We start from the raw sequence: 27,588 nt of genomic DNA on the forward strand, positions 1-27,588 counted from the left end.
GAACCTCGCCCTTTAATAAAGGAAAACTGAATTGAATTGAATTGAATTGATGATATTACCTAATTGATGAATGGACACTTACCAACATCCATGCCCCGCCGGAATTCGAACCCAGGACCCCTGCCGTCGTAGCGCGATGTGCTAACTACTTCGCCATGGGGGTTGGTACTACCTAATTTGGGCCTTCTGCATTTCCACCTTTGTACTAAGTTTTCTCTAAGGAACAGTAAACACTGGCCTACATGTCAATGCTGATATTTCCTCCAGAGCACGTAAAGAACAAGTGATCCCGGGCCTCACGCAAATATCACGTCTCCTTCATCGTAAAAACGCAAGGGTTCAAGCCCTCTTAGGATTCGCTTAAGGGTCATAAGTAAAAGGGTCACGTGCCACACGTGACCATGCACTTGAGGTCAAGCAGATTCTTTGAATTTTGCTGGATTAACGGGAATCCTTTCAACTCTCCATTAGGGAGCCTACACGCCACGCATGGTACCATACGTGCTTCTTTGGTTCTCTATACTTTGAGGCATTTAACCACGTTCTTTCCACATAGAGAGTGAGTCGCTATATTTTGATATATATGGGGACTACGCTGGAGAACCGGGTTCGATTCCCGGTGGTGATTATTTCAGGTGGGAACTTTTCCACCATTCGAAGCGTCTTTGGATTCACCCAATCTCTAATAAATTGGTGCCTGAGAGGGTAGCTGAAGAGTGTTGCTGATCACACCACCTCCACAAACTGCCGAGATTGTGAATGTGTGGAGTCCTACTTCCACATCCTCCTTATGCCTTCATGGAATATTGCAAGGTACAGGAGGTAGCTTTACCTTTTTAAACACATTGGGAGGGATGGGGTTTCAAGTTATCTTCTCTAAGCTCCTGCAGTTATACCTACACAGTTCATAGGAAACGAAAAGAAAAGAACAAGAACACTATTTTCATTGTTGCACAAAGAACTCGATATCGGGCACCATTTTCCAATATGGTGACAAGGACACACATTGCAGAGCTATAATATTTTGTTTAATGAATTTAGTATCACATATGCATGCACATTTCTTAATTTTTATGTAATTTGTTCATGTGGTTCAGCAAGCAAAGTGGAGTAGTCTACCAAGATTCACAACCTGAAATTACGAGGACTTTCGATGTCTAAAACTTCAAGGTTCTTGGACTTATTCACGGGACAAATATCTGACCTGCACAAAAACCGAAAACACAGAATCACCTATCTACAGATGCTTTTTAGAATCTTATTAATAACCATAACTTATATGAATAATAATAATTTATTTCTAGAAAATTAATTTTGTAGTACTTCTGGTTCTTTTGAACCAGACTGTATCAGCCACATAAAACCTTTTTGTTTTTTTCTCAGCAAGATACAAATGAACTGGATATGCTATCACTCGTTCATGTGTGAAGAAAATTTTTCACAGCATCGAATACCTCTGGCGTCGTAAAAACGTTAGTGGTGCATTAAATATTCGACCATATGAGGCAACGAGTCTCCGAATGAATTCAGAAACTCTGACCGGCGGCGGACACTCATGCAACATATGGAAACGAAAAAAGCATGTGTCGATCAGAAGGAAGAGAGCATACCGGGAAATATGTCATTTCTCCTAGTTCCGGTTAGAGACAGCTCAATACAGTTAAATTCCTCTTACACTGCGGTCACTTTAGCTGATAGCTAAATTTAGTCTGTTTCTGCATCACTTCCCGTTTATTTAAGAAAGATGTCCTATATAGATTTATCTCTAAGGGCTTTCAAGTACTTCCCTCATTATCTAGCTTGGTCTTCCTTCTCCACCTCTCGCTCCTTCTCTCTGCCTCTGTGTGTCTGTGCGTGCTATTATATCCGCACAATCGAGGACCCCCGTCTGGTAACACACCAGCAATCCGAGGACATTCTTGAGAGTGTGTGTGAGGACGGGTCTTTACACAAGTGTCTGTGCGGAGAATCTCTATCGCAAACTTGACAGAACTAGATCCTTCAACGAAGTCAGAGCTCCTGAAAGAGACTCCCACATCAAAGAATTAGGCTCAGACCACAAGAAGATTATCCTCTTGCAAGAGGTGTAAGCCGTCATCCAATCCGAGCAACCAATTTCGCCTGCTCTCCACGACGAGGAATTTGACTAAGAGCGGCTTGAATGGGAAGGATGGGAAAGCATGTCCCTCGCTGAACTAGAGGATCTCGAGATTTGTCAAAGTTTGTAGCCCCCGGTAACAGAGATTTACAATGAGTACGCATAAAGGAAAGCCAAGACACTGCAGTCGCTCTGCATCCTAACTACTTTAAGTCATCGTAACCATACTTGAAGCTAAAGAAATGTTCAATTTCACCTTTCTAAAGGGAAGAAACACTGTAATTAGGTTAGTCAATTGCAGTCGTACATCAATTCAGACAGTTCGGTTTGCCTCATGCTTCAATTTATACTAATAACAGCAATATGGATGAATGGTTAAATTGACAAAGGGATTTTTGCAGAGAAACAGCCATGCCCGGAACCAGTGATTAAACCTGTTCTGCACAAGGGGTCCCGGGTTCCATACCCGGTGGAGGCACATGGCACAGTGGTTCGGATCCCACTTTAAAGCGCAGGTCCATTCCTGATTAGCCTTACTGTGCATAAAGTGGATTTATGGCACCAACTCAAACCCAAACCAAACCTGTTCTGCAAACGAGTTCGCTGGTCTACCACTCAACACACACAGCCAACAAGACGTCATGTATCTCATGCCGATTGATTACATCCACGTATTACGCTAGAGCTCGGTTTTTACATTGGTGACCGAGTATTTCAGGATTCAGGAGTTCTGTCTTCACTGATTGCCTAGAAAGAAAGGTGTAGTTGAATAACTGGAAAGTTCCGTTAGTACAGCTAACGGTACTGATAAAAATAGTAGGCAAAATGTCCATCGATATTTTCGTTCTTTTTTAAATGGGATGGAATTCTGTTTATGCGAAGCAGATGTTTTCCTATGTTTATTGACGTTATAATATGATTTCATCATCATCACATTGTGGAAAAAGGACTAATTGAAAAATGTTGATGTACAGTCATGGAAAGTAGTTTGTGGGCCACGAGACCTACGAGATCGTAACTTCTTAAAGTCTGTTGTGTATGCAACCCAAATAACAAACTTGTCGCTTAGGTTTGCCTGGCGGACCTGAATTCTCAGGAACGATTTAGTATTGGCAGCAGCGTGAGTCATACCTCCAGGCCCAGCCATAACAAACAACAGCTCGGTGCCGTGAGACCGCCAGGAAAAGTTTCAAGAATTGGATTCTTAACAACAGCTACTCGTAAGGAAATGTCAAGAAAGTTCACTGAAGTGGTGGTTTACATCAAATCATCATCGCGCAACACGCATGCTGTCAACCCAGAACTCCTTCAAAAAGATTAGAGTTAGGAACTACTACTTGACAAATCATAAGACAAATCGATATTCATTAGTCCCAACATAGAATTTTGTGTAAGGCATGGATCATCATAACCTCCATTTCATAACTTTATTTATGATCCTCATCGCCTTACTTAACGCAAGTGCTAGAAAAGCAATATAAGATAAGCAAAATTAAGAAATAAATAAATTACATTTTCAGCGAGTTTCTTTAATTGAGAAGCTCATTCTGCTTCCTTGTCATTTTCCTTCCACTTTGCCTGCCGCCATTAACTGATGTTGAATAATTCAACATTAAGTAAAACAACCAATCAAACGAAACAATCCACAAAGTGCACCAAAGCGGCGAATAGGTAAACTATGTGATATTATGCTAATTTAGAATTTAGTAATAAAATGGGAATTGGAATCAAGTTAAGTGACTGCACATCTATTATGTAATCGCGATATCATCAAATTGTACAAAGCGTGTCTACACCTACGTAAATTGCCAGTCTCCGTGATGGAATATGTGGCGCAAAGTCAGGGCTTTAAGATCAAATTTGGTTTCATATTGTTTTTACATTAGTAATTGCCTCAATTCTCTTCCTCTGTAGGTTAATTATTCATGACGACGATTTATGATTACATTAAAGACATGAATGAACACACACAATGAACCCATTATGGTCGAAACTCGAACTCGGAACCTTGTTCGGCTAGAAATGCAAATTCTCGATAAGGCATGAGTGATTCATTGAAGTTGTTCAATACTTCCGTCAATTTATCACTAATTTTTTTCTTTAATGTACAAAAATAAATCACAACTACCTAAAAATAAATATTATATTGTATATTCACATGCATATATTTTTTGACGGTCAGTGTGTGAACTTGCACCTGTTTTATTTAGATCGTTTTTTTTGTTCGTGTGTAGTTAAAGATAGGATATTTTTGTGGAATGATTAGGGCTATAAGAATTCAGACCGTGGAGGACTGGTTAGCACAGTGCGCTACGATGTGTGGTGTCCTGGATTCGAATCTCGCCGTGGATATGGGTGCTCTTTGTGAGTGCCCCTTCCTCAATTTCAGCATATCACTAATCCTCATCATCGCGACTAGCAAAAGTTACAGAAAAATGACGTTAAATACGAAAATAAAAAGGGGCTATAAGAAGCATTCTTATTTCCGGACATGTCCTACATTTTAGAGTTGTGTCTGACCTCCGGAAGGAATTTGAAATAAATCACAAATGCTTTGTATTTTGGGCATCACGTAACTTCAAACTAGATGGAGAATCAGAAAATCTGAGGGACGTCTGAGCGAACGTGGTTCCTTGTAGAAGTATGCTTACAACAAATAGTGAATGGGATGATAAAATAATACAACAAAAAGTGTGCACGGTTGCTACTGGATGTTTGAAAAAATCCAATCCCAGCTCAGACATTACTTCCCGATTTTCTAGATCCCGAAAAGTTCGGATATATGTATAAAAATGCTTATGCTTACTTTGTGAAGTTGTATCGATTCCATAAGTGTCGGTAATTGGTTCGAAGTAACAAGTTTTATTCCAGAAATTACATAAACCGTTCTTCTTGGAGAAATAAGACACACAATTCTGTTTTTTTCCCAGTGCATAGAAATATTTAACATTTCAATAACCAAGAACTTCCCGACTTTGTTTACGAAATTGTGAACACTTTCCGTTCCAACTGCATGGATTGTGTCCCCTTCCTGACCTCATCTCGATGAAAAAAGTTCCGTCTTGCATACGCAAGTTGAAATCACATACTTGGGGAATTTTGAACTCAACAGTTCAGTTGAACATTAATGTTTAAGCTGAAGATGTGTCATATTCTCGTGATATGCTAATATGTCAGTAACCTATAATATTTACTGCAAATGCGTTCGTGTCCAACATTTTGAGACAATACGTCCTACGTTTCGCTGAAGAGTGATCTGATAGCCCTATGTATGATACTGTTTTTACTCAATTTCTAATATCATTTATTCCGGCATTTCCTTCAACTTCTATCTCCTTGTTATTTCCTCCAATGCTTATCCGACTTTTTCTTCGTGCTCAAACTTTGGGTTCAGAAATGTTTACATCACCCCCATCTCCCGCGTATAAAACATCACTCTGAAGAAAGAACCATAATATATACAATTTGTTCACTACATACTTTACGAAAATATTAGAATGTTAGCTTTATAACTCTGGATTGGAAAAATACCATCAACAAACGAAAAAAGAAATACCTGTTTTACACGCACACTGGAAGGAGCACAGGCCTACTGTGAGTCACTCTGCCACTGAAGGTCACTGAACGTAGGGGTGGGTGCTTGCTTGCTACGAGCAAGCGCTTTATGTCTGATGAAGGAAACACGGAAATCTTCGTTACGTTTTTTTTACAGGAACGTAAGGAGAAGTATCGTATTCGATTCGAATTAGATTTCGTGACGTTTAAAATATATAACAATATGTAAATCTATTTTGTCACTTACACTGAACTTATGTTAATGTTAGGGTTCCATTGACATGTGAAAGCGGAAGTTTAGACTTCCTTCTTCCTTGCGATTTCTAAACAACCAAAGAGGGTGGTGAACGTGAAACTACTTATTGTTCGCAACAACGATATGTATTACAGTCATTAATATATATATATATATATATATATATATATATATATATATATATATATATATATCTCGCAGAAGACGTATTTATTAGATATGAATGGTCTCTAACCAAAAAACCAATTACATCACAGAAAGTGATATTTAAGACAATTCTGCCATGTATCCCACGTAATCAATATTCAGATTGATTCCAAGCTTCTGTTAGGTAATTTGGCGTTGCATTTTTAACTGTTGCGATAATCGCGACGATGAAGATGATGGGTAATGTTACGAATGCAATGCTACATCTAAGCCTCAACAGGTTTGGAACCTGGATCCTCTGGCTTTGTAGAGAGTTACGGTGATTTTTCTTTTTCTTTTGAGTTTTACGTCCACTTAATGCACAGTAAGGTTAATCGGGATAGCACCTACAGTTTAAAGTCTGATCCGAATCACTATGTGCCTTCACCAGGCATCGTGCCCGGGACTCCTTGACTACTGCGCCATCGGAAAGGCTAAGAGAGAGAGTTACGGTGACTACGCTAATGAAGAATTGAAAGTACTAGAACGACTAAGCTATTCTTTAGTCAACATTGGGATTGCTAATGAATATTATCAATGTCAGTTCTAATTGGAAAAAAAACCTACAAAATTTTCAGAGTGCGTTACAAGGCGTTAATTTTTCTCTTTCCACACATTAATTTGCTACTAGATATTTGCATGCTAAGATGTAGAAAGTGCTACGTTTTAAGTGTGTGGAATTAATAGTTATTTCGGATACTATGAATCGGAGAATGGAGTAGTGGGAAAAGGATCTCATCACATGTTTGAATTATACCTCCTCTCCTCACACACAGGATATCGGCCGTGGTTCTTATAACGAAATACAACATGTATGAATTGTGTCAAAAAAAATTGAGGAGCCCATTCACATCCCTACGGAACTTGGTAAAAGTCCACGTAGAGATCAGAAAGTTCTGGTCCGACAGAATCAGCACGTATAGTAAATTAAAACGCAAAAGTGCTACCTTGTGCTTTTCAGGTTGCACCAAGCCATGAAGGCGTTTGGGCGTGTGGAGTTAGGGCCCCACACTTTCTTGATCATGGCCGAAGGTGGGGATGATGTGATCAGCACCACGCTCCTTTACCCCACTGGGTTTCCTCCAGGTACCCACTTTATACGACGTTGGGTGGCCTATGGAGTTCCTTGAACAGGTGAACAAAATCCCGATTCTCTCCCGTCGGGATCGAACTCAGATCTCTCGCATGGTAATCAAACTCCCCCGACAAACACAAAGATCCATGTCCTAACCGGGATTAGAACCCGGGATCCCTGCCATTGTAGCGCGCTGTGCTAACCACTCCGTAACGGTGGTTAACAGCGACTGAGCTACAACGGCAAATATAGTCTTTGTAATTAAGGCAAGAATTATTTTAGCGTTTCGTTCAACGATTTTAGGCTAATCATTTTCGGAGATATAAAGTGTAGCTATTGTCGGTTCTGCTACTTGGCTTGAGAACAGACGATTTTCTAACGAAAAGTATTCCACCTGACAAGTCACGTGACTTTCCTACATTTCCTGTGTCTCTTGGATATTTCATGAAAGACGAGTTGCTCGTGAGACAGACAGAATCACGCGATCAGCTAGAGGTGCAATGTGTGTTGCCTACCCTTCTGGCATTATTTACTGCCATTAAAGTCTTATGGGGAAGAACCTTTTTCCACCGCTGTACAATTCGCCTATTACTTTTGCTGTTGGGTGTATGAAGTTATGTAACGACAATAGTCAGAACGGATAGTTGCTGTTTTCGAGTCGGCTCCGAATTCTCATAAGAATATATTCTAATCTCGCTGAATGTAACTTCATCGAGTTGTGTAATTTCTCAATTGCGTTTAAGTTTGTCTTTTAAATCTTTTAAATCCACTTTATGCACAGATGAACTATTCTGGACAGGGCTATAGATACAGTGGTATCCGAACCACTATACGCCTCCACTAGATATGGAACCCAGAACCACTAAATTACAAGTTTCTCAACAAAGTAATACGCTATACGAGTTACAAAGCCTCATTCATAAGCTATTTTCAGAAACGCATTCTTAAATGAGCTGTTCTGTAGCTTTTCAATTGCACAGAGAGCATAGGGAAGAACATTGGCTCATCTACTCTCGGGTAGGAGAGACTAGGTCACACGAGCCCTCACTTAGTATGGGCCTCCAAGGTGGCGTAGTTGTAATCAACGAGTCCCGGGTTCAATACCGGGTAGCGGCACATAGTGGTTCGGATCTCACTTTAAACTGTCGGTCCAAACCCGATTATCCTTTCTGTGTATAAAGTGGACTTACAAACCGAAAACTCAACTCGACTCAACCTTCACTTAGCCAAACTGCCCTCGCATAAATTCCGTGCTTTAGAGGTTACTATAACAAAGTGCATAATAGGTACTGTCCCTGAGTAATGCTGGACGATACGGGTGTTCTTTCAGTATTTTCATAATTCATCTCAATGTCGCGATGAACCTTTTTCATTCATTCATTGTTTGTGCCCATAGGTAGGTCTTTCCTTGCAGCCTCTATGCTGTTCGATCTTCAGTCCTTCTCTTTGTAGCAGCGTAGAACCTATTTATTTTGATGTCCTCAAGCATTTGGGATCTTCATCTTCCCCGGATCTTCTTTCCCTCGACCATTCCTTCAATAGCTTCCCTTAGGATACAGTTTCTTCTCTTCCAGTGACCCAACTAGTATATTTTTCTCTTCTTGATTATCTCCAGCATTGATCTCTTTTCCCCAACTCTTTCTAGTACTGTTTCCTTTCTCACTTCTTCTGTCCATTTCACCCGTTCCATTCGTCTCATTAACCACATTTCTGATGCTGAAAATATGTAACATAAAATGTTTGAATGTTTGTATTTTGTGCAACAGTAGGCATCATTATGTTAAAGAGACAATGTGCATTTGGAACATCCATTGTCCTCTCCACTTCAAGAAAAATGACAAATGTTCTCGTTATTTTCAGCGCTCTTGTTGTTCAAATATGTCAATAAAAAGGCAGGTCTTCTGTCCAGATGATAAGAGAAAAAAATATTTTTCATCATTCTACTACTATCTGAAGCACAGCGCCTCGAAGCAGAGAAAAATGTCGACCGTGAAACTGCCCGTAAAAGCACGAGACGTCTCCAAGATGAAATGTCCTGCTGCGTCTTTTTAAGGAGATAAATCTCTGTGTCAAGTTTCTCTATCTGTGAACCGCATCGTCCCTGGAGAGGAAACAAGAAAAACTCCGAGGAAATGAAATCCTTTCGCAACTTGGAAGAACTTTTCTAAAAGTGAAATACAAAGGAGGAACGGTTGACATATTTCAATTCAGACTTTACTATAAGAACTCTGTTATAATACACAGTTTATCATAAGCTTCGAGACTGAAAGTTCATAAGGTGCTGTGATGTTTGGAATTCGACCCTCTGTGTAGAGATTGAAGAGGAATATTATATGGGATGCTACCTGTCCCGGGAATCTCCGGAGCAAGTGAACGCATATAAGTCCTCTCTGCAAGTAGGACTCAGGTGGGCTCGACCAATGAACACGTTAGAGGAAAAGTGAGTGCTGTTAACTGTAGCCGCGTTTCCCCCTCCATGCATTCACATCTCCTCTCACACGTTCATTGGTCGAGACCTACTGAGTCCTACTTGCGCAGAAGTAAATTTGGATGTAGGAAAATTATTTAAATATCATACCAAAGTGTCGGACACCAATTCTCGTCTGCTCTCGATTTTACATGGATCTGTCTCATTCTCGGTTCTACAAGGGCATCTCGATATCTCCCCTCTTGAACTTAACAGTTGATAAATTCCCAGGAAACATGAAATGGAACACAAAAAACTGAGCCGTGCGATTTAAAAATAAAGGTGTATTTTCGTATTTTCCTTGTACATTCATTTCATTATGAATAGTTTATCTTCAGCACAGAAAACACTTAGGATAACAACGCCCGATATCACTGAATTCTAACAAAAATATTCCAGCGTCCTCTATTTCTCCATTCCAAACTCCCCCTTTTCAGCGCATATTCTTCAGGGACATATCCCCTAGGGCTAAGAGAACAGTCCCTTTGAATTCACTTTCCTTTGTGTATACAAAATACACTAGAGGACATCGCAGGTATCGATCACACTTTCACTTCAAGATACGACCAGGTCTACACAATACATCTTTCTGGCTATTTTCGCTTCAGCCTCAGGCCAAACAAGGCAGAGAGGCAAACGCATTGTATGCATTTTCAATATATCAACTGACGTAAGGTCACGAGTTTCTTTGTGTCTCCTTGTCCCATGGTTCAGACACGATGCATTATGATTGCTGGAGTGTATACAGTGTGTACCAGAAGCGATAGCGCAAACTGAAACGGTGAAAAGTATACGATAGTAGAAGCAAAAAGGTCTCAGTAAACATGCCATAGTCCTACTTAGTAACAAATAACAGAATTGAAAGGTTCACCTTGCTAGACATTACTGTTGCTTCTATTACCAAGGACTTTTGTACTGTACTGTATGTTACGTGTTCGGCAGTGTTCAGTTTTAAACAAAGAAACCTAGGAGTGTGCAAGGGGATAAGCTTGTGATGTGTACAAACAATCAAGTCAGTGGCACATAGTAACCATACATTCTCAATTATCTCGCAAATGGTTAGTTTACGACCCCATGTTTACTGAGACTTATTTGCTTCTACTATCGTGTAATTTTCACCGTTTCAGTTTGCGCTATCGCTTCTGGTACACCATATATACATGATGGATGCCCGTGTGCGCAACAAAATATTATCACAATGCCGAATATATTTCTTTTTCACTCAGTCTCACCAGGGATCATGGGTACGAATCCCGAGTGTGTTCTTTCCTAGTGTCCCTTCACCAATTTCATCATATCAGCACTGAACCTCATCTTTATATTGGCCAAAAGCGGAAGAAAGTACGTAAAATAACTAAATTAGTCAATTATCATTCATAGCGTTTCACCAACTCTTTATACACTCTTCACAAAAGAAATTATATTAGGCATAATATGTTTTGAATATTGTTATATCAGGCACAGAAAGTTTTGAATATTGTTATATTAGGCACAAAAAGTTTTGAATGTTGTTATATTAAGCACAAAAAGTTTGTAATATTGTTAGGCATAATGAGTTTTTAATATTGTTATACAGTATGCGCCAAAATATACAGTACTGAAGCTCGCGCATCTCGAACACGGGGTTGCCTTTGTGGACGGGGCATAGCTCAAGCTGCACGTGTTCGCAGTAGTGAAAAGGAAGTTGTGTTGTGCAGTTGTTGTTGGAAATGGGTCTCTCGACGGAGGAAAAAGTATTCATAGTTGAGCATTATTTCCGCTCATACGGAAGCGGTCGTGAAGTTGGACCGAGTTTGAAAAAGATGACTGGTCTATATGCAACCCAAATGACAAACGTCCACTCCACATGCCCTAACCTAACCTAACATTAGGTTTCCTGACAGTTATGCAACCCAAAAGGCACAATTGTTATTTGGATTGCATATAGACCAGTCACTATATTGTAACATGTCTTATATTTTTGTTCATATTTTCATTTCAGTACTGTATGTTTTGGCGCATACGTTATTAGGCACAAAAAGTTTGGAATATTGTTATATTAGGCATAATAAGTTTGTAATATTTTAGGCACGGTGGTATATGTCGGCGAAAACACAATAACGTCCAGCAGACAGAGAGATACCATATATTGTTGCATTCCAAGGCTGTGCCTGTAACCTAATGCCTAAAATAAAAATATTCAAAATTTTTTGTGAGGAGTGTATTTCATTTTAAAATTGGAACCTTACTAATTGGTTTATTAAGGTTCCTTTTGTTGATCTACGTGATCTAGTGTGGTATCGAAAATTGTAAGCACAGAATCAAACATTACATTCTAATTTTACGAATAGTTTGTAGCAGTAAGACAGTAAGACACCAGAGAAATAACAGAGGCGATCTCATGGTTTCAGCCTTGAAGTTATGCAACCAGCCAGACAACGATGTATATTGGGTTGCTCTCCTATAGGCTCTCATGCACATGAGTTAAATCGAAGTTATTTACAGCCACGCAAGTGTTCATTCGATATTATCATCAAATTTCTAAACAGATTCTCATATAACAGTTATGTGAGGCGATAATTGGGCCTTGAATAATCCACCCACGCAAGCATAAACAAGTAGATGTTGCTGGCATATACTTGCTTCTCCAACAATGGCTCCGGTGTAGTAGCATCCTCCGAACTGGAGAACCTCCTTAAGGAGTCTTCAAACTTCGTAGCTTACATCACCAACTTCACCAAAACTTTCCGTTGAGTATAATTGCTTCTTGGAAACGTCAATATTTAACATCCTGGAATGTGATCCGGACATTACAAACTTCTAATAGCAACGTCGCACCCAAATTTGCGAATTCTATGGTCAAGTTCGAGAGTCGATTTCAAAGAATACTTTCTCTCTCTAGTTTCCAACAATGAAAAGTAGGTTGAAGGTGAAATAGTTAAGAAACGGCTCGTAGCTACAGTCGCGTTTTCCCCTACAAGCAATCTCATTTCCCTCTCACTAGTTCATTCTATGAAGCCCTTTCAATGTATACTTTCGCAGGAAACTTTCTTTTGTTCGCTTGCTCCACAGACTCCTTGGGACATAATATATATATATTCCATATCGTTACCAACTAACAAGGATGTAGTACTTAGGTTCTTGCCTATGTCGTCGTGGATTTTTAACCAGTTTTACAAGTTGATTTCTGACACAAAAAACAGCAAATATGTAAGAAACTATGTAATTTACGTCCTAAAGTCACTGAACCAAATTCATAGCTTATGATTTCCTCTAGAGATTCGTTTTCGTTTCGTGCCTTTAGAGTCAGGGGTTTAAGAGATTTTCCAAGATGGCGGAAACATTTGGATGACGTATTTTTAATATATTATTCATTTTACCATTCCGCACATTCTGGCACAAAAATATTTGTGTTTCAATTATATATACTACGGTGGTAGTAGAAGTTGCTATTGAACTACTTATCGCCACAGAGTTTTAAGGTAACATACACGAGGCCTCGCAAGGAGGTGAAAATTGCAAGATGTAGGTGTCCCATTTTTAATGCCGATGATAATACGTGTGAACATCAGAGCGAGCAGCTGTACTGTAGTGTTATATGAGGGGCGGAAATGAGGGAGAGAAGCAGAAGGCTTCGTCGGTCGCGTTGGTGCAGTGGGAAACATGAATCGTGACAGTGTAGTGCGGCATTGAAAGTACAGCAGAAGAAACAGGTGATTTTGAAAGGAGGGTGCCTTTACCCTCAGTGTAAGAAGCTCCCTCAGGCCTTGAGGTGCAGGCGGGAATCTCGCACCGCACGAAAGAACTCGCTGGCTTCTAAAAGTGCACGCGAATTGCTCAAGCCTTAGCTAGGTACTTGGACTTGAAGAAACTATTGATTCTTCCCCATCTTACGGATAAAACGTCTTGTTTTCACAACACATCCTGCCTGGTAGTGTGCTGTGTTAGTTTAATAGAACTGCGTGCAGGAGGGACATGTCTGTTTGTCTCAGGTTTTGTTTTAAGTCCACCTTAAGCATAGATAGGCTAACCGAGACTGGACCTATAGTTTAAAGTGCGATCCGAACCACTATGTGTCTCCGCCGGGTATCGGATCCGGGACCCTTTAATTACAAGGCGACGACGTTACCATTACGCCATCGTAGAAACACCAGGAGGTACGTGTGGAAACGTGTGTTGCGTGCCACAATGCAGTTTCAATATCTTCCACCATTTTATTTCAATTCTCTGTTTGGTCGAAGAGCCAGTCTTTTCTATAAGATTCGTTTAGAATCAACAAGTAGAGTGATCCCTGCCACACAATACATTGTTATGGCATATTTAAGGAAACCAAGTCCACCTGTGAATGTCTCCGAGTTTCCTTTCTCTTTCTCAATTTAAGCAACTGAAAAATTAGGTGTTCTCTTAAAGTTTTCGTCTTACGGGAAAGCAATTAACCTTTTCCGAACGGATCTCCATAAACAAGTTTCGCGTTAAATTCACATTTATCAAATTGTAGCAGGAACTTTATGAAAGAGCGTCTGGAAACTTAATCACCGTCTTCGGAACTCGGCTCGTAGTCTAAGAGCAAAATGACTCTTCAATAATCTTTATACGAGGTGCTCGTAAAAGCCTATATCATGCTGCTCAATCGAGCGAGTTGGGTAAAGGACGAATTCCCACGATGGAAATAAAGAGATTCAGTTTTCCGATACGCTGAAACTAGCGTCTTAGCTTGTTTGCTTCCGAGTTTGAAGACGTTATTGTGATGACTAAAAAACTTGCTTACAATTCGCTTGGTCTCTTGTTCACCACTTAATAAAAAAACAGGTATATTAAAGACAATTGAGAGATCTAGTGAGACAATTTGAAAAGCAGGTAAATCACATATAACGTTCAATTTTATCAATTAACAGATCAGAGGGCATTTCTTCTGCTTTGGACAAAGTATATGTATCATTTTACTGCCAAGTAAAAGTTATGTACATCAAAGAAAGTATATAAATATATAAGCACTCTATGTGCCTGTGACAGAGTTAAGTCTATGAAAGTAAAACTTGAATGGTAATTATGATTTTGTTAAAATTTACACACCCTTGATCTTAATGAAAGTGAGTTCAGGTGTACAATTTATGTATATTGTGGACACTGCTTCATCATATTTTCTTACTTAACGTTACTAGTCAACTTCTAAGATCTAATGACGACCATGAGGATGAATGATGATTAGATTAAATTAATGATGATGCAATCACAAAGAAAGATCAATAAACCAGGATACGAACCTTTGGACTGGTGATGACGAGAACTTGAGTCCAGCATTCAAAGCGCTTTGTCACCGATCCTGTATTGTATGTATACATATATAATAATTTAAGGTCATAAATAATATTCAAATAAAACAATTACTATGTTTATAGTTGACATTTAATACCAGTACAATATTATTTTTTTAACATTTAAAGTAACTTTGAATTAGATCACCATATTTATAGGCTAAAAATACACACTATGAGGGAATCTCTGGAGCAAGGGAACGAAAACAAATCCTCTGCGCAAGTAGAGACTCGAGAGACCTCGACCAATGAACGCTAGAGAGGGGAAGTGAGTACATATAGAGGATAACTCGACTGTAGCTACCAGTCGTTTGAAGCAGCACGCACTGCTTTCCTGCACCCACTCGTTTTCTCCCCCTTCTCTACCGTTGTGCGCAACCTTGCTCCACAGATTCCCAAGACAGAGTGTATATACATAGACACATATGCTTACATACATGCTAACAATAACGGGTTACTTTTCATATCAAGTATACCATTCAGTATATAATGTGGAAGGAAGTCACTTAAATCCCAGCACACGTACGTGTTAATAATGTGTGATTTTGAGGACCCTCACCAAGGCTTTCCGACAAATTCAACTTTTTTCGCCACAAAATCTCCAATGTTGACTAGGTGTTCTCTTTTGAGCAAGTGTGGACGCCAAAGTTACCTGAAAGTTTCAAACAGCCCTTTAGGCTAGAGATTGTTTCCCTATTTAGTACCTTAACTTTGTTGTTGTGTAGGCAGAACTTGACCCGTTCAGCAAATGAAATCGCGTAAAGTTTCGAAGATATCGAAAAATTAAGAATCAGTTAATTCTTGCAAGTTAATTTTACTGCAATGACCAAATGGTTAGGTCAATCACAACAAATGATCTGGCATATTCTAAGTCTCCAACCTTAGAAAATTATAAATCTTCGCATTTGCTAGTTTCCGAGATGTGGTCACGTTACATCAAATCAATTGTTCTGTATTACTTGTGGACATAGGGAGCAATCAAAATAATTTACGTTGTGCATATCTATAATTTCGCAAGTCTACCAATCCAAAGATGAACGGTGATCTTGTTAGTAAGGAGTCCGACCACTACACGGGAGAACATGGTTCGATTTCTGGGTGCGTTACTTCAAATGGGAACTTTTCCAGTAATGCCTCTGCATGGAGCTACTCTGGAGTTCACCCAGCCTCCAGAAACGGTGTATATGGATGACCTGAGCGTGGTGTTGATCGCATCACATCCACAAATACGTCGTAAATACGTAGGACCCTACCTTCACATCCCCTCATACGTCTTCACGGCATTTTGCAAAGTACTGGGGTTAGCTTTATTTGCAATTTGATTTGTTTGTTTGTTATTTAGAGTCGCTATCTCCAACTTTTGCCCAATCGCGACGATGAGCATGAACGATGATGTGATGAAATTGATGAACAAGAACACCCATGCCGAGACCTGAATTCGATCCCATCACCAACTTTCGGATTTATAGTTGCTTTTTCCGAGATACTGATAGTTGGTCCGTACATAACGACAAATAAACACATTTCAGCTTTTGCTAACTAACATTCTAACTCGCATAACATTGTTTCAAATTCGCCAAAAGAAAAATACAATTCAAATTACACAAATTACTACTTTACAATGAAACCTAAATATTTTTGAAATCAACATATAGTCATTTTAAGCGAGGTAGTACATTCTATTAATATAAGATTTAGTTTATTTACTCTAGTATTCTAGTAAGCCTGAATTCTTGTAATGAAAGAATTCAGGTGAAAACATATTGCAAAGTTTTGTACCACACCGTAGTCTTGGTTTCGTTATTTTTCTGAACTGGACGAACGAAGTTTGCAATTACAAGGTATCCTCACACCAGAAAATATTTTGCAATATTATACTTAATCCCTTCCTGAAAGACATTCTGCAATCTTTATTTGAAGAGTGCACTTTTCAGGTGGATCGCGATAAATCAAAGGCGTTTTTCTTTTCAAATTGGAGAAATTCAAATTTAAAACATTTTTCTCTGTTCTTGACTACTGTGGAGTTTCTTGAATTAAAAAGTGTCAATGGTGTTAAAACAATTATTTATTTATCCTACTGCTTAGAACGCCAGCATGATTTCACGTACGTAAGGTTAAATTAAATACTTCTAGTATGCGACATGAATGAAGATGTCACCAAAATTATAATGCTATTCCTGGAAGCCACATTGTTGAAGTAAGCCTATTCAGTAGACCGCGTTCTTTATTTTTAGTGGGGATATAAGATGAATGCCATCTACTGACGTCTTCTTGCTCGTTAATAATGAATAAAGGCGGCTCTCTTTCACTTCGACTTCTGAAACTCAAACCCTGGTAGACATCAATTATGAAGAAGACTGACAACATGGATCCCACAAGGTTTTCGACGCGAAAATTCCTTCAGAAGAAAAGACGATTGTTTGGGGCCGACGTGAAGGATCCAATTAATTTTGAAAAGATTGGTTATGGTAACTGTCATATGTGGCGCTGCGGTCGTTCAAGAATGTCAATGGACTGTACTGTATATAATACCTTAGAAGGTGCAACACTGTTTAGTGAAATGGATAGTTTTTTGTGTTTTGTTTGTTATAAATGTTTGGTTGGATTTTTAGATCGAGGTAAACTTAATGCAAGGTTCTTTTCATTTCGACACCTTGGGCACGATCTGCGGGTATTGGAATACACCACAGGAACATCCAACGGGTTTTGCAATCGTAGGAAACTATTGAAATATAATATGAATATACAGAAAACGTCTACTCAGACATCCCAACGAAGATGATATGAGCAAAATGCTCAAGGACGTAAGAGATATTAATTATTCTTGTTTCTTAATAAAGAAGAAGCATACAAGACACACTTACACCATTATTCACAAACCTAAAACAACAATAATTTATATTCTGACGGTTCTTATGTAGCGAATTAACAGAGATACGCAGAGTTTTTCATATGTCTGATATTTAAATACAAGAATGGAGGGTCATGGCAACCTTAAAATCGCGTTGATAACTCGACTCAAAACTTTGCAACCCAACTACACTCTGTCTTGGGAATCTGTATAGTCGTGCATAACGGTATGAAAGGGAAGAGCAAAGCAGTGCGAGCTGCTGCAAACGACAGATGGTTCCAGCTACGTTTTCCCCTCTCACGCGTTCATTGGCCGAGGCCTCTGGAGTCTTGCGCACATGACTTGCTTCACAGATTCCCGGAACATGTCTTTCATCATTTTCCTGTAACCATCATTCATCTTCATTCTCGCTGGTAACCCCTCTCCCGAAATAGGAAGTAAAGCGACGTCAAATAAAAGAAAAATGTCATTTTGATGAACGTCTTTGCATGTAATTGGTTGCAGAAATGACATGTTCATCGAGACATCCCTTTCTCCTTATTTCGTTAATGGAAACACAAAAATGCCAAAGGTTTTTGCATCGATGTGCAATCATACGAAAATCTGTGAAATTGAAGGTACCACCATTTCGAAATGAGACCAATTGGTGCATCGTTCATGTACCCAAAATATGTGTGCAAAAATGTTATTAACATCTCTTCCTATATGGCTAGCCCACCCTCTCCCACTCCTCCGAAATCAGACAAAAAATGTGCCGAACATTTTGTACATACGTAGTTTAGAATACAGTTCATGAGTATTTTCCTCCATGAAATAGTTCCCCGTAATGTTTCAGTTGTGGTAATTCTCCGCGTGGGATGTCCCGGTCGATAGAGTAGCTTCGTAGCCGCAATGCCGCTGCTGTAATTTATTCCACCGGAAAAAATCCTCTTAATTATTGGTGCATAAAATCCTCTTGCGGAATGTGCAATCTCCTTACGATTGCATCAGTGCATTTCACACGAGATTGAAAAGAGAGATTTCCCTGCGCGTATAAAGTTTCTCCAACCTCCTCTTGCTTCTCCAAGCGACCCATTTAATACAAAGCATCTCCGGCCCTTGCTGCAGTAGAGTGCGATTATTTCTGTAACATCCCTGGTCGTTCTGCATTTACAACTTGGAAGCGAGTCATAAGTCCAGAAGCCTCCAATCAACAAGTGAGGCGCTGACGTCATCCCAAGCCAGCAGCTATAGCTAACCCTAATGCTCGTTCTCTACACGGCTCTTAGGTTCGCTAACTAGACCATTAAGTCTTGTTTCCATGATATAAAAACCTCAATATGCTGACCAAGGCAGAAATTTGTTGACCAATATGCTGCCTTGGTCAGCATACTGAGTTTTTCATAGATTGACGGAATCAGCTGGAGATGCTCAGAAAACGACTTTGTGTACTCATGGTATCTACCAGTCTTTATACTGTTTTAAGTAAAGTTGAATGACATTCAACAGTCTCTATCTACCTAGAATCTTGGACTCATTAACTTGAAGACTTCTAGCGAGTAGTTTTCTGAATGTAACACGTCCAACAATAAACCTTGTGGAACCTTCAATACCATGTAATTTCTCCTCAATATTGCAAACTGTAGAAACATGTCCCTATACGTAGGGATTTTTTTAACATAGATGGATTTTCTGAAAAAGCCAACACGTAGAAACTATATTTTCCTTGCATCCAAATATTCCTTTCCTTGATATACCATGGGAGTCAGTCTACGTGTATACACATTCACACACATTTTAAATGTTGCCACCTTCACCGATAACTGAACTTTCATTAGAATATCCCATCTGATTGACTCAGAGGATATGTCTACAAAATGAGACAAAGATAAATAATAGTTACCTTACGATTTCGCACATACAGGAGATGTACTGTGTAGAAATTTCAGCGAAAAATTCCGGTTAGACCGTGAGTCGTCTGTGGCATATCATGCCATTGCTCTACAAAGCTGAGATACTGCACCAGTTCCGGTTTCGACTGGATACTCGCTGTGTGGAATTGTCTCTGTCAATCTTACTGCGACATGATCTGTTGGCTTTGAAATACTGATGACGTAGTTCAGTCGGTAAAGCAATGAAACCTTATGTCAAAGACCCGATTCGAGTCTTTTTTCGCTGATACTTCTGCATAAATTGTGGTGTCAAAAGAAACAGATTTGCTTTCATAACTATTGGTGTATTTTGGTGTATCAATTTTGCCTATAAGAAAACTATTTTAAAAACGTTTGTAAGCTTTGTTTTTGTATTGGAATAATACCTATAATTATTCCCAGTTATTACCAGGGTACGAGTAACATCGATTCTTATGTCTACTGCGAATAGATTAGTTACTCTTTCTTCCATCAAGTTTGGAGCATGTGGAATCTTCACTACCAGTCAACTTGAAATGTAATTTTCATGTGATCTGCTTACGTAGACGAATCATTTAAAATATGTGGCATTATAAATGGTTAGATAAAGTTACTTTTCTCCAATCACAACCATTGTGATGCTCTTACCTGGCAAGACTGTAGAGTAATTCTTAAAGAAGACATTTTGGCGGCAAAACTCCACCTCGGCAATTCTCTTCGCAATGCGTCCATGTGGACTCAACAAATTTACGAGGAACTCAAGAAATCGTTAGTAACAGTTAGATTTCATTGAATACGATTAACTACGCAAAGCATTGTTTTGATGGGAGTTCACTGAATGCCTGACTCTTTCTTCTTTAACCAAAGAATGGTGCAGGGACGGACATTGATTTGAAATGCAGAACATAAAAAGAATTAATATGCTAAGCATTTACGCATCCAGGAACGCCCTGTGTGATGCAAATGCCGCTCGTGCATTGAAAGAAGAGCTGCCATTGTCCTGCTAGGAATTCCGATAAATATCCAATAATACGAGGCACACGAGTCACCGCAGGTAGCGGAATGAAATTAATGGCATTGTTCGGCAACAGATGGTGCGCTAAAAGGTAATGTGTCAAATCAGTATGTCACATGACCAACACGTGATTACGTGACGCTCAGAAAAAAAATGTGCGCTAAACTAGAAACAAATGGTAAAGTGAACGGCTGATAGTCATTTATGCTATAGAAACGAAAAAGAAATGAATGATGTAGGAACCACATACAGTAGAAGAATTGAGTTAAACGCTTCTAATAATTTGTCTTTGTTCCACAATTTTCACACATTCCACAGAATAATCTAGTTTTTAAAAGTTTAAGTATTCTGTGAAATGTCTGAAAATGTGAAACAAATTAAACTTTATGCAGCGTGCTATGCTATTCCTGCGGCAAGGTTCAGTTTGTTTCGTAAGGTTCGGTTACAAGTTGATTTCGCCTGAGATGTAAGCCACCTTATCTGCTCCTACTTGGTTCATATTATACCATTTCTACTTCCAGTCCTTCAACAAATTTATTTAATTTAAATATTTCAATAATATTTATTTTATTTCGTTTTCCATTACTTTAATTTTATTATTGTAGTATTTCCCATAACATAGTTTAGATATACGCATTTTTCGCAATTGTTTACTATCTTTTCTACATTTCATATTCCGGTATTCTAGCGGGCACTCTATTTATGGAATTATCTTTTGCTCTAACGTTTTTCGAACAAAGTTAAGAAAACGTTTCCAATCTTTCCTCATTAATAAACCCTTGCTCAACCCGTTATAGGTTGAAGGACAGCCATAATAGGCAGGAGACAAAGTAGCTGCCACCTTTAATTAAAAATAAACTACGAAGTACTTGAAAAGGTTGATTCCTTTTCTTCAAAATGAAAAATTCCATCATAACTGGAACCTCTCTTACATGTTTTCTGGTGGACTTGGGAATTGCATATTCGTTGTGAGACATATTCACATGTAAATTTTGCGTACTGGATTCGTTTGAACAATATAGTGGTAATAATGAATGCACCTTTAACACATGGCAAATTGTCATTTATAGTAGCCACACAGACTTCACTAGAACAATGACTAAAACAAAGGTTGTTTTTTTTATGTTTCATTAAAAACTGACATGAAGACCATAAACTTACAGTTCTTTAGTACTATATACAGAGTGGCAATAAAAAGCAGAGTAAATTTAGTAGTTTGCATTCAGACAGCAAAGGTTATGTGTGTTCTTCACCGCAGAGGCAACAGCTGAGTCCTACGCGTGCATACGAGCTTCTTTTGTAAGTGCACTTTTATGTACAGATCAGCTAATCAGGACTGGACCTACAGATTAGAGTGGTATCCGAATCACTATGTGCCTCCACCGAGAGCGCTCTTCCACAAATATGGATCTAGAGGAGATCGCCAGTATGTATCTCCGTAACTTAGCACGTGCAAGTCTTAATGTCTGTTTAGTTATTAGCTTTTACAGGAAACAATCTTATCGGATTTTCTACACTGCGATTTATCTTGCGTTACCTCCGAGCTTACTACTACGGAGAATAGATTAACGGAATCCTAGCCACAACAAATTTTTCTACTCTTAGTAAAGTGGTCTGTCTGGCATTATTTCATCACATTTGAACGGATTCTGTCAATTCTCGAATTGCTACATGGGAAATACTACGAATCCTATTTCAATGAAGAGTCCGATAAGTCCTCTTTTCCTTTCTTGGGAAACCTGATGGTTGGAAAGCCAAAATGGAAGAATCCGTGACGTAAACAGTTCGTTCAGGGCCAAGGTCTTCCAAGCGACTTATCTTTGGGTGAGGAGTGTTCATCGCATCGTGTCCCATCCCCGCTGGTTTCTGGATTTTGAGACTGAGACCTCTACTGTTGATTCCAAGAAGATTCCCAGTTGTTCTGGGGTACTGGTACTGGATCAGCACTGAAATATTTCGGCTTCCACCGGGAATCTAACCGAAGGTGAGAGCACTATCCATTTAACTACGTGGAAGCTCTGACACGAGGATGGAAAGGACCTGAAGGAAATTGATAAGGATGCCAACAAAGGATCGATCTTACCAAAGACATGGATAGGTGGAAGACTTGTGTTATTGCGGCAATGAGCCCTCGGGTTTAGGAATACGAGGGTGAGAATGCTTTCCTTATTCTCACTAGGCAGAAATTCAAGCAAGAAGATGGAGAACGTGTAGCGAGGACAAGATTGCCGTAATATTCTGTACTGTACTAGAAGTGTCGTATCGACAAGGTTGCAGGTTTTGGGGTGAGTAGTTAACGTGAAGGTCTCGCATCCAAAAGCACATAATATTTCTTCTTCCATAATACAGTTTATAAGGAAAGGTGCATTTCATTTGTATCTGTTATGTCCTCTGAACTGCTATTGGTTCCAAATGTCTATGTTTAACGCTAATATTCTGTATTATCTTAACAAATAACATAGCAGGTGTAGATTTCTTGGCACCATGTTCAAAATTAATAATTGGACGAAACAGGGCTACCGGTCACATACTAATCAGGAACAAAAGGGGAGGTTGGTTGCCAAAATTGAAACATTCTCCTGTTCCCCCCCCCCCTTCATTTCATCTCTCTCTCCTCCTTCACTCACGTATATACAATGAAGGTCCCAAGTGTAATTTTAACCATGAAATTTCGAAATTTCTAGATAAAATCGAACTTTTATAACCTTAATTACAAGGGAAATTCGTTGACGTTTTGACTGTTCGGATGTTTGTAACGTGTAGCAGTGTCCACGTTACAAAAATATATAAAATTAATATTTTTTTGTAACTATAATTATTTATGCTAATGGTTAATTACCTACGTAGTAATGTGGAACACACCTCGTATATAAACTATACATCTTGGAGTTAGTTATAAGTTCCAAGAGTTTGTTTCTTTCTGCCAACAAGCTGAGCTGGAAGTGTATTATCTAGTCAAGGAGCTAACATCTGTAGGGCCTCTAAAATCGAAATTGGCACAAACCACACTACATCTAAGGTTTGGCACCACAGTTTGGTAGAATGGGTTATATATGAACACCCTAGGTTGTATATCATGTCAAATTGTGGTATCATTAATTTTATGGATGCCTTTTTGTGTTGTGATCTCGTGACCTCGGTCACTTTCGGGAGTCGTTGGCTTAAAATGTGCATAACTCCGGTTAGAATGGATCGATTTAAATAATATTGACACCAAATGAAAGATATTGAAATACTCTACAGAAAAGGTTTTATTCACATTCTATGTAGATGCGTTGGTTTTGTTTTAAATATAGATTTTAGCAATATATTCAATAATAAGAATTACAGTTATATGACTTTCTAACCTCAGTCTTTTGTTTTAGCGTTCTTGAATTGTTGAAGTGACAGCTATCCAAATCAAAATGGACACGTTACAAATAGATGAGCCAACTGTAAGTCTTGTACCATCCCCTGCAAAACGGAAGAAATATACAAATTTTGATCAGTGCATCATATGGCAGATAAATAGTGACGAACGTTCAAGAAAACCACGAGACAGTTCTTTGAAAATTCTGAAGTCTGCTTTGGAATTACGTCACGATGAAGATTATCAGCGCTTAAAACCACACCTACACCAACTCTCTGACCTTAACATTCAGTGGCATTTAACATGTTATGAATCATGCACTAGCAAACATAACCTAAGTTTGGTTACACGACGACAATCACCTGCTACATCACAGGTAGATGCAGATGATGCTAGTGTTAGTGGATATAGTCAGTCATCGATGGTCTCCCGATCTCAAGTAACAGGCATCGACTGATCGAAGTGTTTCTTTTGCAAAAAGAAAACTCACAAGAAGATTAAGGAATTGGTAATTGGTAGTACATTTGAAGCTGGCAATGCAATCTACCATGTCGCTGATCAACAAGGAGATGAAGAGATGCTGTTACTGCTTCATGGAGTTAACAAAGATTTAGTAGCTGCAGAAGCGAAGTATCACAAAGCAGGCTATTCTTCATATGTCAGCAAGACAAATCTTCAGTTTACTGGATTCAAAGAGGGATCACTGGAATCGACGTATGCTTCAGCCTTTAAGTACTTATCTGCTCAGATAACAACGTATATTTTCGCCGGAAAGGCCTTCAATTTGGATGTGTTACTAGGAATGTACAAAGAACGTTTAGAACAAAACGGTGTGGACTCACAATCATACACGAGGCAGAAGCTGAAACTTTGACTGAACAAGCACTTTGGTGAGGGGATTGTTTGGCATCAACCATATGACCGCTTCCAGGCTGACTTTTTGTACTCTAGTTCTATCTCTGTTCATGATGTTCTTAATGCAGCTCACAAAAAGGCATCAAATACAAATACAGAAAGGTACCAACCTGAAGAAGCAGCAAACCAACACAGAGACGAGCGTAAGAGACTACTGCATCTAACAGCTACAATGATAAGACCGGATATTGATGCTAGCAAAGGCATAAGTATTAAGCCACCGGATGTTACTGAACTGACATTGGCAACTTCAAAGTCTCTCATACCGTATAGCTTGTACTGGCTGTTGCGCTTGATCGTTTCTAACCCTGAGAGTGAAGATGACGAGGCTTCTCCACAATGTAGAAACGAGGCAGACGAAAGGCGAATTCTCATGTTAGACCAGGATGTTGTTCATTGCGCCTCTCGTGGTCGCATTAAAATGCCTAAACATCTGGCAATGTTAGTTCGCCATCTAACAGGTTCAAAACAGCTTGTAACTATGTTGAATAGAATGAGTCACTGCGTCTCATATGATGAAGTGCATGTTATAGATACCAGCCTTGAAAGGAAATCCTAGCTAAATCTGAACAAACAGGTGTGGTTGTTCCAAGTAGCATCTGCTCAGGTTCCTTTGTACAATTAGCAGCTGACAATAATGACATCAATGAGGAAACTCTAAACGGAATGAATACAACTCATGCCACCACGTTAGTAGTGTACCAGAGAGGTAATTCGGTCCAGTACCACAGCAAATAGTTCATGCTGATAAACACAAAGAGACAACGATCTGTTGAATCAAGAGGTCGTTGCCAGGCCTCTCTGAACTTCAGTTCTTCTGGGAGGCGACCCACAACTCGAAAGTATGAGGGCAAAATCTTGGATGAATGTTTTTTTCCTAGGGACCAACAATATTCATACTCTGCACAGATGGACCTCGCTTGGGCACTGGTTCGTCTATGTCCAACTACATTATTCGAGGTTGAAATATCTCCCCCAAGTCCAAGCGCACAAATAACGCCAAGTTGGAGTGGCTTTTTAACGCTATTGTTCATACCTCCACACCCGACCCCACCAAGGTTGGTTTCTGCCCTATGTTACAAGGATTCCCAACGGAATACAGCACAGTTTATACTGTCATGATGAATGTTGAAGTTATGATGAGCAGTCTAGGGCAGAATGATAGTGTTATAACTTTTGACCTTGCTATCTACGTGAAGGCCAAAGAAATTCAATGACGACAACGGGAAGAATTTGAAAGTTTTGTGATTCGCTTGGGTGGTTTTCACATAGCTCTAAATTACCTATCACTAATGGGAAAGAAGTATAGTGGCTCAGGGTTGGAAGATAAACTAATTGAATCTGGTAGCAGTACAGCTTACTTGCTTCTACAAGGAAAAGTCCTACAATCGCTAATAAGGGCACACAAACTAATTATGGAGGATTTCTTTCGCCGCCAGTGGGCAGAGTTTGCGAAATGGTTGCTAACAGATGAAAGTAATGTATATGATACGCAGGCTTTAGCAGAATGTATTACAGCGTGTAGAGAAGCATTAGAGGCGGGTGGAAATGTTATGGAGACGTTTGAGAGGATAATGGTGAAGATACTGGAAATAGAAGTTAAGTTCACAACTTTCAAAGATGAGGCCCGTGCGAAATCTGAACTATTTACCTTTTGGAATGACTACATTAGTATGGTTCAGCGGCTACTCCAATTTATCAGAGCGGAAAGGACAGGTGATTGGAAACTCCATCTTCTTGTAACTGCTGCTATGACACCACACTTCATCCCAATGGACAGGGAAATCTACTCCCAGTGGCTACCAGTCTACATAGGCGACATGAATCTGTTATCTGAAACTCACCCAGCTGTTCATAGGGAGATCATCTACCCGTGATGTAGCAGGTGATTGTCGTCGTGTAACCAAACTTAGGTTATGTTTGCTAGTGAATGATTCATAACATGTTAAATGCCACTGAATGTTAAGGTCAGAGAGTTGGTGTATGTGTGGTTTTAAGCGCTGATAAGCTTCATCGTGACGTAATTCCAAAGCAGACTTCAGAATTTTCAAAGAACTGTCTCGTGGTTTTCTTGAACGTTCGTCACTATTCATCTGCCATATGATGCACTGATCAAAATTTGTATATTTCTTCCGTTTTGCAGGGGATGGTACAAGACTTACAGTTGGCTCATCTATTTGTAACGTGTCCATTTTGATTTGGATAGCTGTCACTTCAACAATTCAAGAACGCTGAAACAAAAGACTGAGGTTAGAAAGTCATATAACTGTAATTCTTATTATTGAATATGTTGCTAAAATCTATATTTACAACAAAACCACCGCATCTACATAGAATTTGAATAAAACCTTTTCTGTAGAGCATTTCATTATCTTTCATTTGGTGTCAATATTATTTAAATCGATCCATTCTAACCGGAGTTATGCACATTTTAAGCCAACAACTCCCGAAAGTGACCGAAGTCACGTGATCACAACACAAAATGGCGTCCATAAAATTAATGATACCACAATTTGACATGACATACTACCTAGGGTATATAACCCATTCTACAAAACTGTGGTGTCAAACCTTAGATGTAGCGCCGGTTGAGCTAAACATTTTTTTTTTCAGACATTAGCTTCTTGACTAATCAGTG

Source organism: Lepisma saccharinum, chromosome 1 (assembly GCF_977018435.1).
Source record: "Lepisma saccharinum chromosome 1, izLepSacc3.1, whole genome shotgun sequence".
NCBI lineage: Eukaryota > Metazoa > Arthropoda > Insecta > Zygentoma > Lepismatidae > Lepisma > Lepisma saccharinum.